This window comes from Epinephelus lanceolatus, chromosome 18 (assembly GCF_041903045.1).
Source record: "Epinephelus lanceolatus isolate andai-2023 chromosome 18, ASM4190304v1, whole genome shotgun sequence".
In the NCBI taxonomy this organism is placed as follows: domain Eukaryota; kingdom Metazoa; phylum Chordata; class Actinopteri; order Perciformes; family Serranidae; genus Epinephelus; species Epinephelus lanceolatus.
In genome coordinates, this window is record NC_135751.1 from 43603393 (window position 1) to 43616945 (window position 13553).

Consider the following 13553-nt stretch of genomic DNA (forward strand, 5'->3'; position numbering starts at 1 on the left):
GTCTAAGAGACACGTTGATGATTTAGATGAAGAAATCGCTGCGGTCAATTCTTGAAGAGAAATTGGGGAGAAGCAATCTAAATATATATTAGGTCTTACAGCTGTGTTTGAGGTTAGATAGGTACTATCTGAGGACAAGAGGTCATGAATTTTGCCTCTAATAGTTAGAATTTTGTCATTAAAAAAGCTCATAAAATCATTACTGCTAAGGGCTAAAGGAATACAAGGCTCAATAGAGCTTTGACTCTCAGTCAGCCTGGCTACAGTGCTGAAAAGAAACCTGGGGTTGTCCTTGTTTTCTTCTATTAATGCTGAGTAATAGTTTGCTCTGGCATTGCGGAGGCCCCTCTTATAAGTTTTGAGACTGTCTGTCCAGATTAAACGAGATTCTTCCAGTTTGGTCAATCGCCAATTCCTTTCAAATTTTCGCGATATTTGTTTTAACTTACGGGTTTGAGAATTATACCAAGGAGCGAACTTTCTTTGCTTTTTTAACTTCTTTTTAAGAGAATCTACAGAGTCAAGTGTTGTTCGCAGCGAGCCTACGGCGTTATCGACAAAATGATCAAAGTCGGTACAGGAAACCTCTGTTACTGAGGGACTTGGTATTGAATTTAACGACGGAGTAATCTTTTCCTTAAATTTTGCGACAGCACTATCTGATAAACATCTAGTATAGTAACTGTTGCTGAGTGGCGTGTAATCGGGTAAAAAGAAATCAAAAATAATCAGATAATGATCCGATAGAGAGGGATTCTGTGGAAAGACTTTTAGGTTATCAATTTCAATTCCATACATCAGAACTAGATCGAGGGTATGGTTAAAACAGTGAGTGGGTTCATGTACACCCTGACTGAAGCCAATGGAGTCTAATCATGAGATAAACACGGTAGCCAGGGAGTCATTATCAACGTCGACATGAATGTTAAAATCCCCTACAATAATAATTTTATCTGATTTAAGAACTAAACTGGATAAAAACTCTGAGAATTCAGATACAAATTCAGAATACGGGCCAGGAGCACGGTACACTATAACAAATAAAAGTGGCTGCGAGGTTTTCCAGGTCGGATGTAAAAGACTAAGAACGAGGCTTTCAAATTAATTATAATCTAGTTTAGGTTTAGGGCTGATTAACAGACTAGAGTTAAAAATGGCTGCAACTCCCCCTCCTTGGCCGCTGCCTCGAGGAATGTGGGCATTATTATGACTGGGAGGAGTGGATTCATTGAGACTGACATATTCATCTTGACACAGCCAGGTTTCTGTGAGACTGAGTAAATCAATATGATTATCTGATATTAATTCGTTTACTAACACTGCTTTAGACGATAGAGACCTGATATTTAACAGTCTGCATTTAATTCTCCTGTTTCGTCTTTCTGTCACAGAAGAGGTTTTAATTTTTATGAGGTTGTTATGCACAACTCCTCTTTGTTTAATTTTAGATTTAAATAATTTAGGTGGTCGGGGGACAGACACCGTTTGTATACAACTATGAAAACTATGGCTGGGTAACTGAACTAGAAGCTCAGAGAGGCGTATAGGACTGCGTCTTCAAGTCCTGGTCTGAACTCTGGGTTGTCAGGGATTTGATTTACTAATAAAGTTTGCCAGGTTCCTAGAAATGAGTGCAGCTCCATCCAAAGTGGGATGAATGCCGTCTCTCCTAATAAGACCAGGTTTTCCCCAGAAAGTTTGCCAATTATTAACGAAACCCACATCGTTTGCTGGACACCACCTGGACAGCCAGCGGTTAAATGATGACATGCGGCTAAACATGTCATCACTGGTCAGATTTGGGAGGGGTCCAGAGAAAACTATGGAGTCCAACATCGTTTTTGCATATTCACACACCGAGGCAATATTAAGTGGAGTCTGTTGAAACCTGCAGAACCTGGTAGAACCCTGTGGAGCAATGTGGAACCCTGTGGAGTCCCGTTGAACCTTGTGGAACCCTGTTGAACCCCATGGCACATTATAGAACCCTGTGCAGCCGTGTGGAGCCCTGTTTAACCCCGTGGAGCCCTGAGGAACCCTGTGGAACCCTATAGAACCCTTTAGAACCGTGTGGAGACCAGTGGAAAACTGTGAAACCCTGTTGAACCAATGTGGGACCTTATAGACCTCTGTGGAACCTTGTAGAACCCTGTGGAGCCTTGTGGTACCCTGCAGAACTCCACAGAACCCTGTGGCACCCTGTGGAGCCCTATTGATTTCTGCGGAACCCTGTTGGGCCCCATGGAACCCTGATAACTCCTATGGAACCTTTTAGAAACCTGTGGAAACCTGTGCAAATCTGTGGAGCCCTGTGAAACCCCTTGGAACCCTGTGGAGCCCTGTGGAACCCTGTTGGACCCTGTGGAACCACGTGGAGCTCTGTGGAACAATGTTGAACCATGTGGAACCCTGAGAATCTGTGTAGAATCCTGTGAAGCCCTGAGGAACACTGCAGAACCCTGTGGAAACCTGTGCAGCCTTGTGGACTCATGTGAAACCTTGTGGAACCATGATGAATTTTGGGGAACCCAGTGGAACCCCGTGGAGCCCTGTGGAATCCAGTGGAACCCTGTGGAACCCTGATGAACCCTGTGGAACCCTGCAGAACCCTGTGGCACCCTGTGCAGCCTTGTGGAACCCAATGGAACCCTGTTGAGCCCCCTGGAACCCTGATAACTCCTATGGAACATTTTAGGACCCTGTGGAACCCTGTGGAGCCCTGTGGAACTCTGTGAAATACTGCTGAACCTTTTGGAGCCCTGATCAGCCCTGTGGAACCCTGTGGAGCCCTGTGGAACCCTGCAGAACCCATTGGAAACCTGTGCAGATCTGTGGAGCCCTGTGTAACCCAGTGGAACCCTTTGGAGCACTGTCAAACCCTGTTGAACACCGTGGAGCCCTGAGGAACCCTCTGGATACCTGTGGAGCCCTGCAGAACCCTGTGGAGCCCAGTGGAACCTTGTTTACCCTGTGGAACCACATGGAGCTCTGTGGCACCCCGTTGAGCCCTATGGAGCCCTGTGAATTAATGTTGAACCATGTGGAACCCCATGGAACCTTGTCAAAACCTGTGGAGCCCTGTAGCACCCTGTTAAACCTTATGGAGCCCTACAGAACCCTTTAGAATCCTGTGAAGCTTTGTGGAGCCCTGTTGAACCCTGTGGAACTTTGTAGAACCTTGAGGAACCTTGTGGAGCCCTGTTGAAACCTGTGAAGCCCTGTGGAACCCCATGGAGCCCCGTGGAACCCTGTTGAACCCTGTGAAGCCTTGTGGAACCCTGTTGAACTCTGCGGAGCACGGCGGAACCCTGTGGAGCCCTGTGGAGCTCTGTGGAGCCCTGTGGAACCCTGTTGAACCCCCTGGACCACTGTGGAGCCCTGTGGAACCCTGTTGAACCCCCTGGACCACTGTGGAGCCCTGTGGAGCCCGGTGGAGCCCTGTGGAACCCTGTGGAGCCCCATGGAACCATGTGGAGCCCTGTAGAGCCCTGAGGAACCCTCTGGATACCTGTGGAGCCCTACAGAACCCTGTGGAGTCCAGTGGAACCCTGTTGAACCATGTGGAACCACATGGAGCTCTGTGGAACCCCGTGGAGCCTCATGGAGCCCTCTGAATTAATGTTGAACCATGCAGAACCCTGAGGAGCCCTGTAAAATCCTGTGGAGCCCTGAGGAACCCTGCAGAACCCTGTGGGAACTTTTGCAGCCCTTTGGAGCTATGTGAAACCTTGTGGAACACCGTGGAGCCCCGTGGAGCCCCGTGAAATCCAGTGGAACCCTGTGAAGCCCTGTTGAACCCTGTGGAATCCTGTAGAACCCTGTGGAACTTTGTGGAACATTGTGTAGCCCTGTTGAACCCTGTGGAACCTTGTCAAATCCTGTGGAGCCCTGTAGCACCCTGTTAAAACGTATGGAGCCCTGCAGAACCCTTTAGAACCCTGTGGAACTTTGTACTATCTCTCCGAAACGCTGAGATTGTTGTTCATGCTCTTGTGTCCTCTAGACTGGATTATTGCAATGCTCTTTTCTCTGGCCTCCCTAGCTGTGCTATCAGAAGTCTTCAGCTTGTGCAGAATTCAGCCGCAAGGCTTTTGACGAGAACCAGTAGGTATAGCCACATAACTCCTGTCTTGGCATCACTTTACTGGCTGCCTGTTCAGGCTAGAGCTGATTTTAAAGTTCTTCTTTTAACTTATAAGGCCTTAAATGGACTTGCACCATTGTATTTAACTGAACTACTTACACTCTACCTTCCACCACGTCTTCTTCGCTCTCTTAATTCGCTACTTAATTACCTACTTGTTACTTGTTAATAAAAAGTCAGCTGGCTGTAGGGCCTTCTCCTACCCAGAGCCCTTGAAGAGAGAGTCGCGACATCTCCGTTCACTCTAATGGGCCATTTTTTTCACAGCCATGGCAGATCGTGGAGCCTCCCAATAGTTCCCGGAAGTCGACAGCGGACGTATACGGCACACGCAGAGTTAAAGCAGAAAGACCGTTTGTGATGCACTCCTGAAGGGTAAGACATCTAAAAAATCAGATTGCATATTATCAGCATATCTGAATCAAGTTACCAGATGCATTAAGGCATGTTACTGGTGTATTACTCGCTAAATTAGTAGATGCACGGAACATTAACCGATAAGCTAACATATTAGGCTAGCATACTGGCGAAAGTTAGCAACACATAAGGTTAACCATACGCAGCCTATTGATTTTACATTTCTTTCTCTTAAACCATTTTATCCAACGTTAGGGAATTAGTGAAAAAACACTTCTAATCGCGAGTTTTTGCCGGTCAGTGGGTATTAAATATTAACGTTAGCTTAATTAATATATAACATTGGTGCAAGTGATAGAGTGGTGAGTGGAGGAGGTGAAATAAGGATATCATTTTGAAGTTTAAGCTAATGCAATAAAGTTAACATTGCACTATAGAAAGGAAGATGGCTATTTTGTGATATATTGCTGTTGATATGGATTTAGAGTGCATATGAGGCATCTAAAAAGCAAACAATAACGTAACTTTATGTAAACAAAAACGTGAGCGCCTTTAGGCTTTGTGTGTCTGGTGACTATAATGTTATCTTCTATGTTATGTTGCAGCCCAACTGATTTTGCATAGGTGGCTAAGGGAGAGGGAAGTTTGAGGACCTGGGTGAGATGAAAAACACAAGGTAAATAATTTTGAAAAATTAAACATACTAGGCTAAGTGGGGAATTATACTTAAATCCAAAAGTGTTTTGCTACTGAATTATGTAAGCAATCACACAAAACATATTTTTTACTTAATTACATAACTTGTTTGTGTATATTGATAACCTACTGTAGAAGCACTAGGTGCTGGTTGGTGGTGGAGGAGCTGTACTGCTGCAGGACTGTTCCTTGATGGAGGATGCTGCAGATCAGTGCTGAGTGGACCTTGTTGAGACTAAAACATGACAAGGTATATTTCAAAAAGGAATTGTACTTAACATGTCCCTTGCTGCATTTGATATTAATTATATAAGGAATCATACTGAATTTGTAATATATAAGTAATCATATAAGGAGTCATACTGCAGTGATGCTGCATGCTTTTTGCCAGGAGTGCTGTAGGGTGAGGACCAACGATGTTACGGGTCAGCAGTGGTGAGACCAATGATGATACAGGTGAGGAGTGGTGAGGACCAGCGATGTTATGCAGGTCAGCAGTGGTGAGACCAATGATGATGCAGGTCAACAGTGGTGAGGACTAACAATGTTATGCAGGTCAGCAGTGGTGAGGACCAACGATGTTATGCAGGTCAGCAGTAGTGAGGACTAATGATGTTATGCAGGTCAGCAGTGGTGAGGACCAACGATGTTATATAGGTCAGCAGTGGTGAGGACTAACGATGTTATATAGGTCAGCAGTGGTGAGGACTAACGATGTTATGCAGGTCAGCAGTGGTGAGGACCAGTGATGTTATATAGGTCAACAGTGGTGAGGACTAACGATGTTATGCAGGTCAGCAGTGGTGAGGACCAGTGATGTTATATAGGTCAGCAGTGGTGAGGACCAGTGATGTTATATAGGTCAGCAGTGGTGAGGACCAGTGATGTTATATAGGTCAGCAGTGGTGAGGACTAACGATGTTATGCAGGTCAGCAGTGGTGAGGACCAGTGATGTTATATAGGTCAACAGTGGTGAGGACTAACAATGTTATGCAGGTCAGCAGTGGTGAGGACCAACGATGTTATGCAGGTCAGCAGTAGTGAGGACTAATGATGTTATGCAGGTCAGCAGTGGTGAGGACCAACGATGTTATATAGGTCAGCAGTGGTGAGGACTAACGATGTTATATAGGTCAGCAGTGGTGAGGACTAACGATGTTATGCAGGTCAGCAGTGGTGAGGACCAGTGATGTTATATAGGTCAACAGTGGTGAGGACCAACGATGTTATGCAGGTCAACAGTGGTGAGGACTAACGATGTTATGCAGGTCAGCAGTGGTGAGACCAATGATGATGCAGGTCAGCTGTGGTGAGGACTAACAATGTTATGCAGGTCAGCAGTGGTGAGGACCAACGATGTTATATAGGTCAGCAGTGGTGAGGACTAACGATGTTATATAGGTCAGCAGTGGTGAGGACTAACGATGTTATGCAGGTCAGCAGTGGTGAGGACCAGTGATGTTATATAGGTCAACAGTGGTGACGACTAACGATGTTATGCAGGTCAGGAGTGGTGAGGACCAGTGATGTTATATAGGTCAACAGTGGTGACGACTAACGATGTTATGCAGGTCAGCAGTGGTGAGGACTAACGATGTTATGCAGGTCAGCAGTGGTGAGGACCAGTGATGTTATATAGGTCAACAGTGGTGAGGACTAACGATGTTATGCAGGTCAGCAGAGGTGAGGACTAACGATGTTATGCAGGTCAGGAGTGGTGAGGACCAGTGATGTTATGCAGGTCAGCAGTGGTGAGGACCAACGATGTTATATAGGTCAGCAGTGGTGAGGACTAACGATGTTATGCAGGTCAGCAGAGGTGAGGACTAACGATGTTATGCAGATCAGCAGTGGTGAGGACCAGTGATGTTATATAGGTCAACAGTGGTGAGGACTAACGATGTTATGCAGGTCAGCAGTGGTGAGGACTAACGATGTTATATAGGTTGGGAATGGTGAGGACCAACAATGTTAGAAACTGAGGAGCAGTGATGTTGGCTGGATGCTGGCAGGTGGAGGAGCACTGTTGTCGGCTGGGTGCTGGTAGGTGGAGGAGCAGTGATGTTGGCTTGGTGCTGGTAGGTGTAGGAGCAGTGAGGTTGAGGTTGGGTGGGCACGGGTATGTGGAGGAACATTCTTGTTGGCTGGGTGCTGGAAGGTGGAGGAACACTGATGTAAGCTTGGTTCTGGTAGGTTGGAGAACAGCGTTGTTGGCCAGGCGCTGGTAGGTGGAGGAATAGTGATGTTGGCTGGGCAGTTGACGCTGGCTGGGTGCTGGCAGGTGGAGGAAAAGTGAGGTTGTTTTGGTTATGGTAGGTGGAGAACTGACTGGGTGCTGGAGTATTTGTGGGAGCAATGGTTAGTTCAAATGTCTCCATTGCAACAACCAGTGGGGTTGGTAGGACTTTTGGAGCTGTGTGGGGGTTCGTGGATGTTGACACGTGGCTACTGTTGTTCCTTTTCACCTTTTTGGACTGGCTCTTGCTTCCAAGATGGCCATCTTTTAAGTGTTGTTTTTTTCTGTCATTTTTTTTGCCTCAATTCGCAACCTCAGCCGGATGAATCTTTTAATGATTTTTTTCTTTCACTCCACAGCATGATGGAAGCCTGCTGGAGAGTGCCTGAGCTTCTTGCTCCAAGACACCCACTGTGTCGGGGAGCTCCATGAAGGAGGAACCGGTCCTGGTCCTAAACAGTTCCTCGATTTTGTGGATGAAATCATAGGCCTCTTGGGATTGACAACAAAGAGCACCTGCCTTAAACTCTTTAAGGTCCACTAAGGTACTGTTTTCTCTAGCAGGACTGTCATCATTGTGCTCTATTGCAATTTTGCATTTTCCACAGATGCTGGCAAACTTGATGACTTTGTGAATGATGTAGCCTGTAAGATGGAAGAGAATGCATTTCTCTGTTTTTGTGAGGTCAGGTGCTGTTCTGTTCACCATCATCAGCTGTTCCACCCTGACTGACGGAGTGACATTTTGCTCCACTGTATCCAGGAAGTCTGCCAAAAAGGTATTGTCATCTTCCTGGTAGCTCCTTGACCTGATGGTTGTGAGGAACTGCCCCACAGATATGATTCGCAGTGCATGATGGAACTCCACTGGAGTTGGGACAGGATTTTTAGATCTCACACAGCTGAATGTGTTTTCAAGGCAGTCTTGTGTGAACCTAGATGTCAACACAAACCTGTGTCCTTCATTCAACATCTCCTCCTGTATGGCCAATATTGTTGTTGTTGCCATTATCACCCCTGTTTGAACAGGCTTCCAGCCTCCCTTTTCACCAATCTTCATCCCACGGAAGAGATGGATGAAGTCCTTTTTCACCAGATGCGGGACATCAGGCATGAAATGGAGCTGCCTGTCTGGTGTTGCTGGATGTGGCACTGATGTTGTCTTGTGGTCGACACCAAAGGATTTCCACATGGCCCGGTTAGGGCTACCCATGTCAGTGGTGACATTAAGCACATGTAGCCCGATGGATGCTGCCCTTTTTATAATTTCAATAATTATTGGCCGGTACTCTGCTCCATCTGTCGAATTGCTACTGTAATGATATGCCACTACTTGCTTCCATCTTGTTGTGTTTCCAGCCAACATAAATACACGAGCGTGTGTGGCTACTCCTGTGTGACCTGGTAAAGTCACATCACCATACAGTTTGCCTGTAAGCATGTGGAGTTCCACACTGGGTGTAATTGCCATTTCATCCAAGGTCAACACACACTCCCTTTCAAGCTCGGTTAGTCCATCTACCTTCAGTTTTAGAAAATCAAAGACCTCTGTTAATACACCAGGCTCAAATTTAACACACTGCATTCTTCTTTGCAGGGTTCTGATTCCTGGTAGGGGAATCTGCAATTCCTGCAGGGTTTTGTAACCCGTTGGACCAGCAGCAAAGCGGATTTTTAATGCCTTTTTAATGGTCTCATTGCTCCATTTCATCCCTTTTGTGGTTAGTCTTCCTAATGCCTTCATTTGGTCTTTTGAAAAAGTTTTCTTTATTTTTTTGTCCCTAATGTCCATTGCCTTCTTGAGAGCTGCATTTTCCTTCCTTATTTTTTTCAGTGCTGCCTTTGCTTTTTTTCTTGTTTCTTTATTTTTTTAAATAGGTCCAACTGACTGGCTGCTGGCTGACTTGTTGCTGGCTCACTGGTAAGCTGACTGGTTGCTGTCTTACTGGGTAGTGTCAGCTCTCCCTCTCTCTCCTCACTAGCCACATCCTCTCTTTCTTCACTTAGACTTTCCCTTCTCTTAGTGTCATCACCTCTTTCCTCAGTGTTTGAAACTGATGTAAGTAGAAGACATGGGACTGTTAATTTTTAAGAATTCAAAATAAGTATTACTTCAACATAAGAACTATTACTAGACTTAATAAGAGTTCAGAATTATACCTGTGCAACTGTTGACACTGTAGCTATGATCAGCAGCTATGACCTCAATATTTATAGGTCCAGGGGTGCACCGTGTTGCAGGGGCCCTCCTGTTTTTGATTGCCGTGCAATGCACAAAGATGGTGGGTATGGCATCTGCCCTCAGCCTAAACTTGCCCTTTTTGGTCCTCACAAACTGGTCTGCCTCAAAGTGTACCTGCAGAATGACTTGAGTTAACCTCTCACACACATTGCTGTTTTGTTTACCTATATAAGGTACCTGTGAACAGTTAATTCTTACTGGACAAATATACACTCACTATATATCAAAAGATAACCAAGACCATGAGACAACTTTTTACAAATTCATCACTTCAGTAACTGATGCCAGTTGTCACATTTTGTTAAACATGTACAACTAATGAACTTCCATAATTTAGGCTGGGGAACAAAGATCACACCACATATCTCAAGGAAATTTCTCATTCAAGCCTATAAAGGTATGTCTAACCCTTTCCCCTCTGTCTTTTTTCCCCCTCTCTTTCAGTACAAGAACAGAGGGATTAGGGAGAGCCTAGAGACTCTCTGCAATGCGACAGCGCCCTCATCCTGAGTCTCAGCTCCCTGAGTTTTGCAAGCCTTTCCCTCCTCCCTGTTTTTAATAAATCAGTCTAAGCTTCCTCCTCCGAGAACCGTCACCTTATCGTGGTGGAGGAGTTTGAGTGCCCTAATGACCCTAGGAGCTATGCTGTTGGGGGCATTTTGCCCCTGGTAGGGTTTCCCATGGCAGATTGGTTCTGGGCGAAGGGTCAGACGAAGAACGGTTCAAAAGACCCTTCATGATGGATACAAACAAGGACTTGTGTACATGGCCCGGAGGGTTACCGGGGCCCTGCCCTGGAGCCAGGCCTGGGGTTGGGGCCCGGGGGCGAGCGCCTGGTGGTTGGGCCTTCGCCCATGGGGTCCAGCCGGGCCCAGCCCGAACCGGCTACATGGGCTTGTCCCCCGGCAGGCCCACCACCCGCAGAGGGATCCAGAAGGGTTCGGTGCAATGTGGATTGGGCAGCAGACCAAGGCGGGGGCCTTGGCGGTCCGATCCTCGGCTACGGAAGTTGGCTCTTGGGACATAGAATGTCACCTCTCTGGCGGGGAAGGAGCCGGAGCTTGTGGAAGAGGTTGAGCGCTACCGGCTAGATATAGTCAGCCTCACCTCGACACATAGTTCCGGCTCTGGAACCCTAGTCCTTGAGAGGGGTAGGACTCTCTCCTTCACTGGAGTTGCTCCGGGTGAGAGGCAGAGGGCCGGGGTGGGCTTTCTGATAGCCCCCAGACTCTCTGCCTGTACGTTGGGGTTTACCCCGGTAGACAAAAGGGTTGCTTCCCTGCGCTTTCGGGTCGGGGAATGGGTCCTGACTGTTGTCTGTGCTTATGCGCCGAACAACAGTTCAGAGTACCCGCCCTTTTTGGAGTCCCTGGGACGGGTGCTGGACAGTGCCCCGACTGGGGACTCCATTGTTCTGCTGGGGGACTTCAACGCTCACATGGGCAATGACAGCGGGACCTGGAGGGGCGTGATTGGGAGGAACGGCCTGCCCGATCTGAACCCGAGTGGTGTTCAGTTATTGGACTTCTGTGCGGGTTGCAGTTTGGCCATAACTAACACCATGTTCAAACATAAGGATGTCCATTGGTGCGCGTGGCACCAGGACAGCCTAGGTCGCAGGTCAATGATCGACTTTGCAGTCATATCATTTGACCTGCGGCCATATGTTCTGGACACTCAGGTGAAGAGAGGAGCAGAGCTGTCAACTGATCACCACCTGGTGGTGAGTTGGATCAGATGGTGGGGGAAGATGCCGTGCAGACCTGGCAGGCCCAAACGAACAGTGAGGGTCTGCTGGGAACGCCTGGTGGAAGAACCTGTCCAGATGATCTTCAACTCCCACCTCCGGGAGAGCTCCGACCGCGTCCCGAGAGCAGAGGGGGACATTGAGTCTGAATGGGCCTTGTTCCGCTCTGCCATTGTCGAGGCGGCGGCTGTGAGCTGTGGCCGCAAGGCCGCTGGGGCCAGTCGCGGCGGTAATCCCCGAACCCGCTGGTGGACACCAGAGGTGAGGGGAGCCGTCAGGCTGAAGAAGGAGGCTTACAGGGCATGGTTGGTGTGTGGGTCTCCAGAAGCAGCTGACGGGTACCGGCAGGCCAAGCGGAGCGCAGTGGCGGCAGTCGTGGAGGCAAAAACTCGGGCGTGGGAGTAGTTCGGTGAGTCCATGGAGAAAGACTATCGATCGGCTCTAAAGAGGTTCTGGCAAACCATCCGGCGCCTCAGGGGGGGAAGGCGGCAACTTGCTCACACTGTTTACAGTGGGGGCGGGGAGCTGCTGACGTCAACTGGGGACATTGTCGGGCGGTGGAAGGAATACTTTGAGGAGCTCCTCAATCCCACCAACACGTATTCCAGTGAGGAAACAGAGCTGGGGGTCTTGGGGGCGGGTTGTCCAATTTCGGGGGCAGAAGTCACCGAGGTAGTGAAGGAACTACACGGCGGTGGAGCCCCGGGGGTGGACGAGATTCGCCCTGGATATCTCAAGGCTCTGGATGTTGTAGGGCTGTCCTGGCTGACACACCTCTGCAACATTGCGTGACATCGGGGGCAGTGGCTCTGGAGTGGCAGACCGGGGTGGTGGTCCCCATTTTCAAGAAAGGGGACCAGAGAGTGTGTTCCAACTACAGGGGGATCACACTCCTCAGCCTACCCAGTAAGGTCTACTCCAGGGTGCTGGAGAAGAGGGTCCGGTCGATAGTTGAACCTCAGATTGAGGAGGAGCAATGTGGTTTTCGTCCCGGACGCAGAACCGTGGACCAGCTCTTTACCCTCGCCAGGGTGGTGGAGGGGGCATGGGAGTTTGACCAACCAGTCCACATGTGTTTTGTGGATTTGGAGAAGGCTTACGACCGTGTCCCCAGGGGCATCCTGTGGGGGGGTGCTCCAGGAGTATGGGGTTGGTGGCCCCTTGCTAAGGGCCATCCAGTCCCTGTACCAAAGGAGCATGAGTCTGGTTCGCGTGGCTGGCAGTAAGTCAGACCTGTTCCCGGTGAGGGTTGGACTCCGCCAGGGCTGCCCTTTGTCACCGGTTCTGTTCATAACTTTTATGGACAGAATTTCTAGGCGCAGCCGAGTGGTAGAGGGTGTCAGGTTCAGTGATGGGAGGATCTCGTCTCTGCTTTTTGCAGATGACGTGGTCCTCCTAGCTCCATCGAACAGTGACCTCCAGTTCTCGCTGGGACGGTTCGCAGCTGAGTGTGAAGCGGCTGGGATGAGAATCAGCACCTCCATGTCTGAGGCCATGGTCCTCAGCTGGAAAAGGGTGGATTGCCCACTCCAGGTCGGGGGGGAGGTCCTTCCTCAGGTGGAACACTGCGCTCTGAGAATGCAGGGTTACTCGTGGTCCCTAAAGTCTCCAAAAGCAGATCAGGAGCCAGAGCCTTCAGCTATCAGGCTCCTCTCCTGTGGAATCATCTTCCTGTTACGGTCCGGGAGGCAGACACCATCTCCACATTTAAGACTAGACTTAAGACTTTCCTCTTTGATAAAGCTTATAGTTAGGGCTGGCTCAGGCTTGCCCTGTACCAGCCCCTAGTTAGGCTGACTTAGGCCTAGTCTGCCGGAGGACCCCCCCCCTATAATACACCAGGCACCTTCTCTCTCTCTCTCTCTCTCGTATCCTATTACTGCATCTTGCTCACTCGGCCATTCTGGATGTCACTAACTCGGCTTCTTCTCCGGAGCCTTTGTGCTCCACTGTCTCTCAGATTAACTCATATCACAGCGGTGCCTGGACAGCGTGATGTGTGTGGTTGTGCTGCAGCCGTGGTCCTGCCAGATGCCTCCTGCTGCTGCTGCCATCATTAGTCATACTTCTACTGTTATTATACACATATGACTATTGTCACACATGTATACTGCCAGATATTAATACATA

The 13553-nt window shown here is 48.5% G+C and overlaps 1 long non-coding RNA gene across 2 annotated transcripts; it reads left to right on the forward strand.

Annotated features, from left to right (window-relative positions):
• Nucleotides 1-5111: 5111 nt before the first annotated feature.
• Nucleotides 5112-8514, forward strand: LOC144458661 (uncharacterized). Of its 2 annotated transcripts, XR_013488043.1 has the most exons (4): nucleotides 5112-5177; nucleotides 5333-5447; nucleotides 5589-5653; nucleotides 7794-8514. It is a non-coding gene; the product is annotated as an uncharacterized LOC144458661 (long non-coding RNA). The 2 variants fall into 2 exon arrangements; XR_013488044.1 differs by lacking the exon at nucleotides 5589-5653.
• Nucleotides 8515-13553: the final 5039 nt, after the last annotated feature.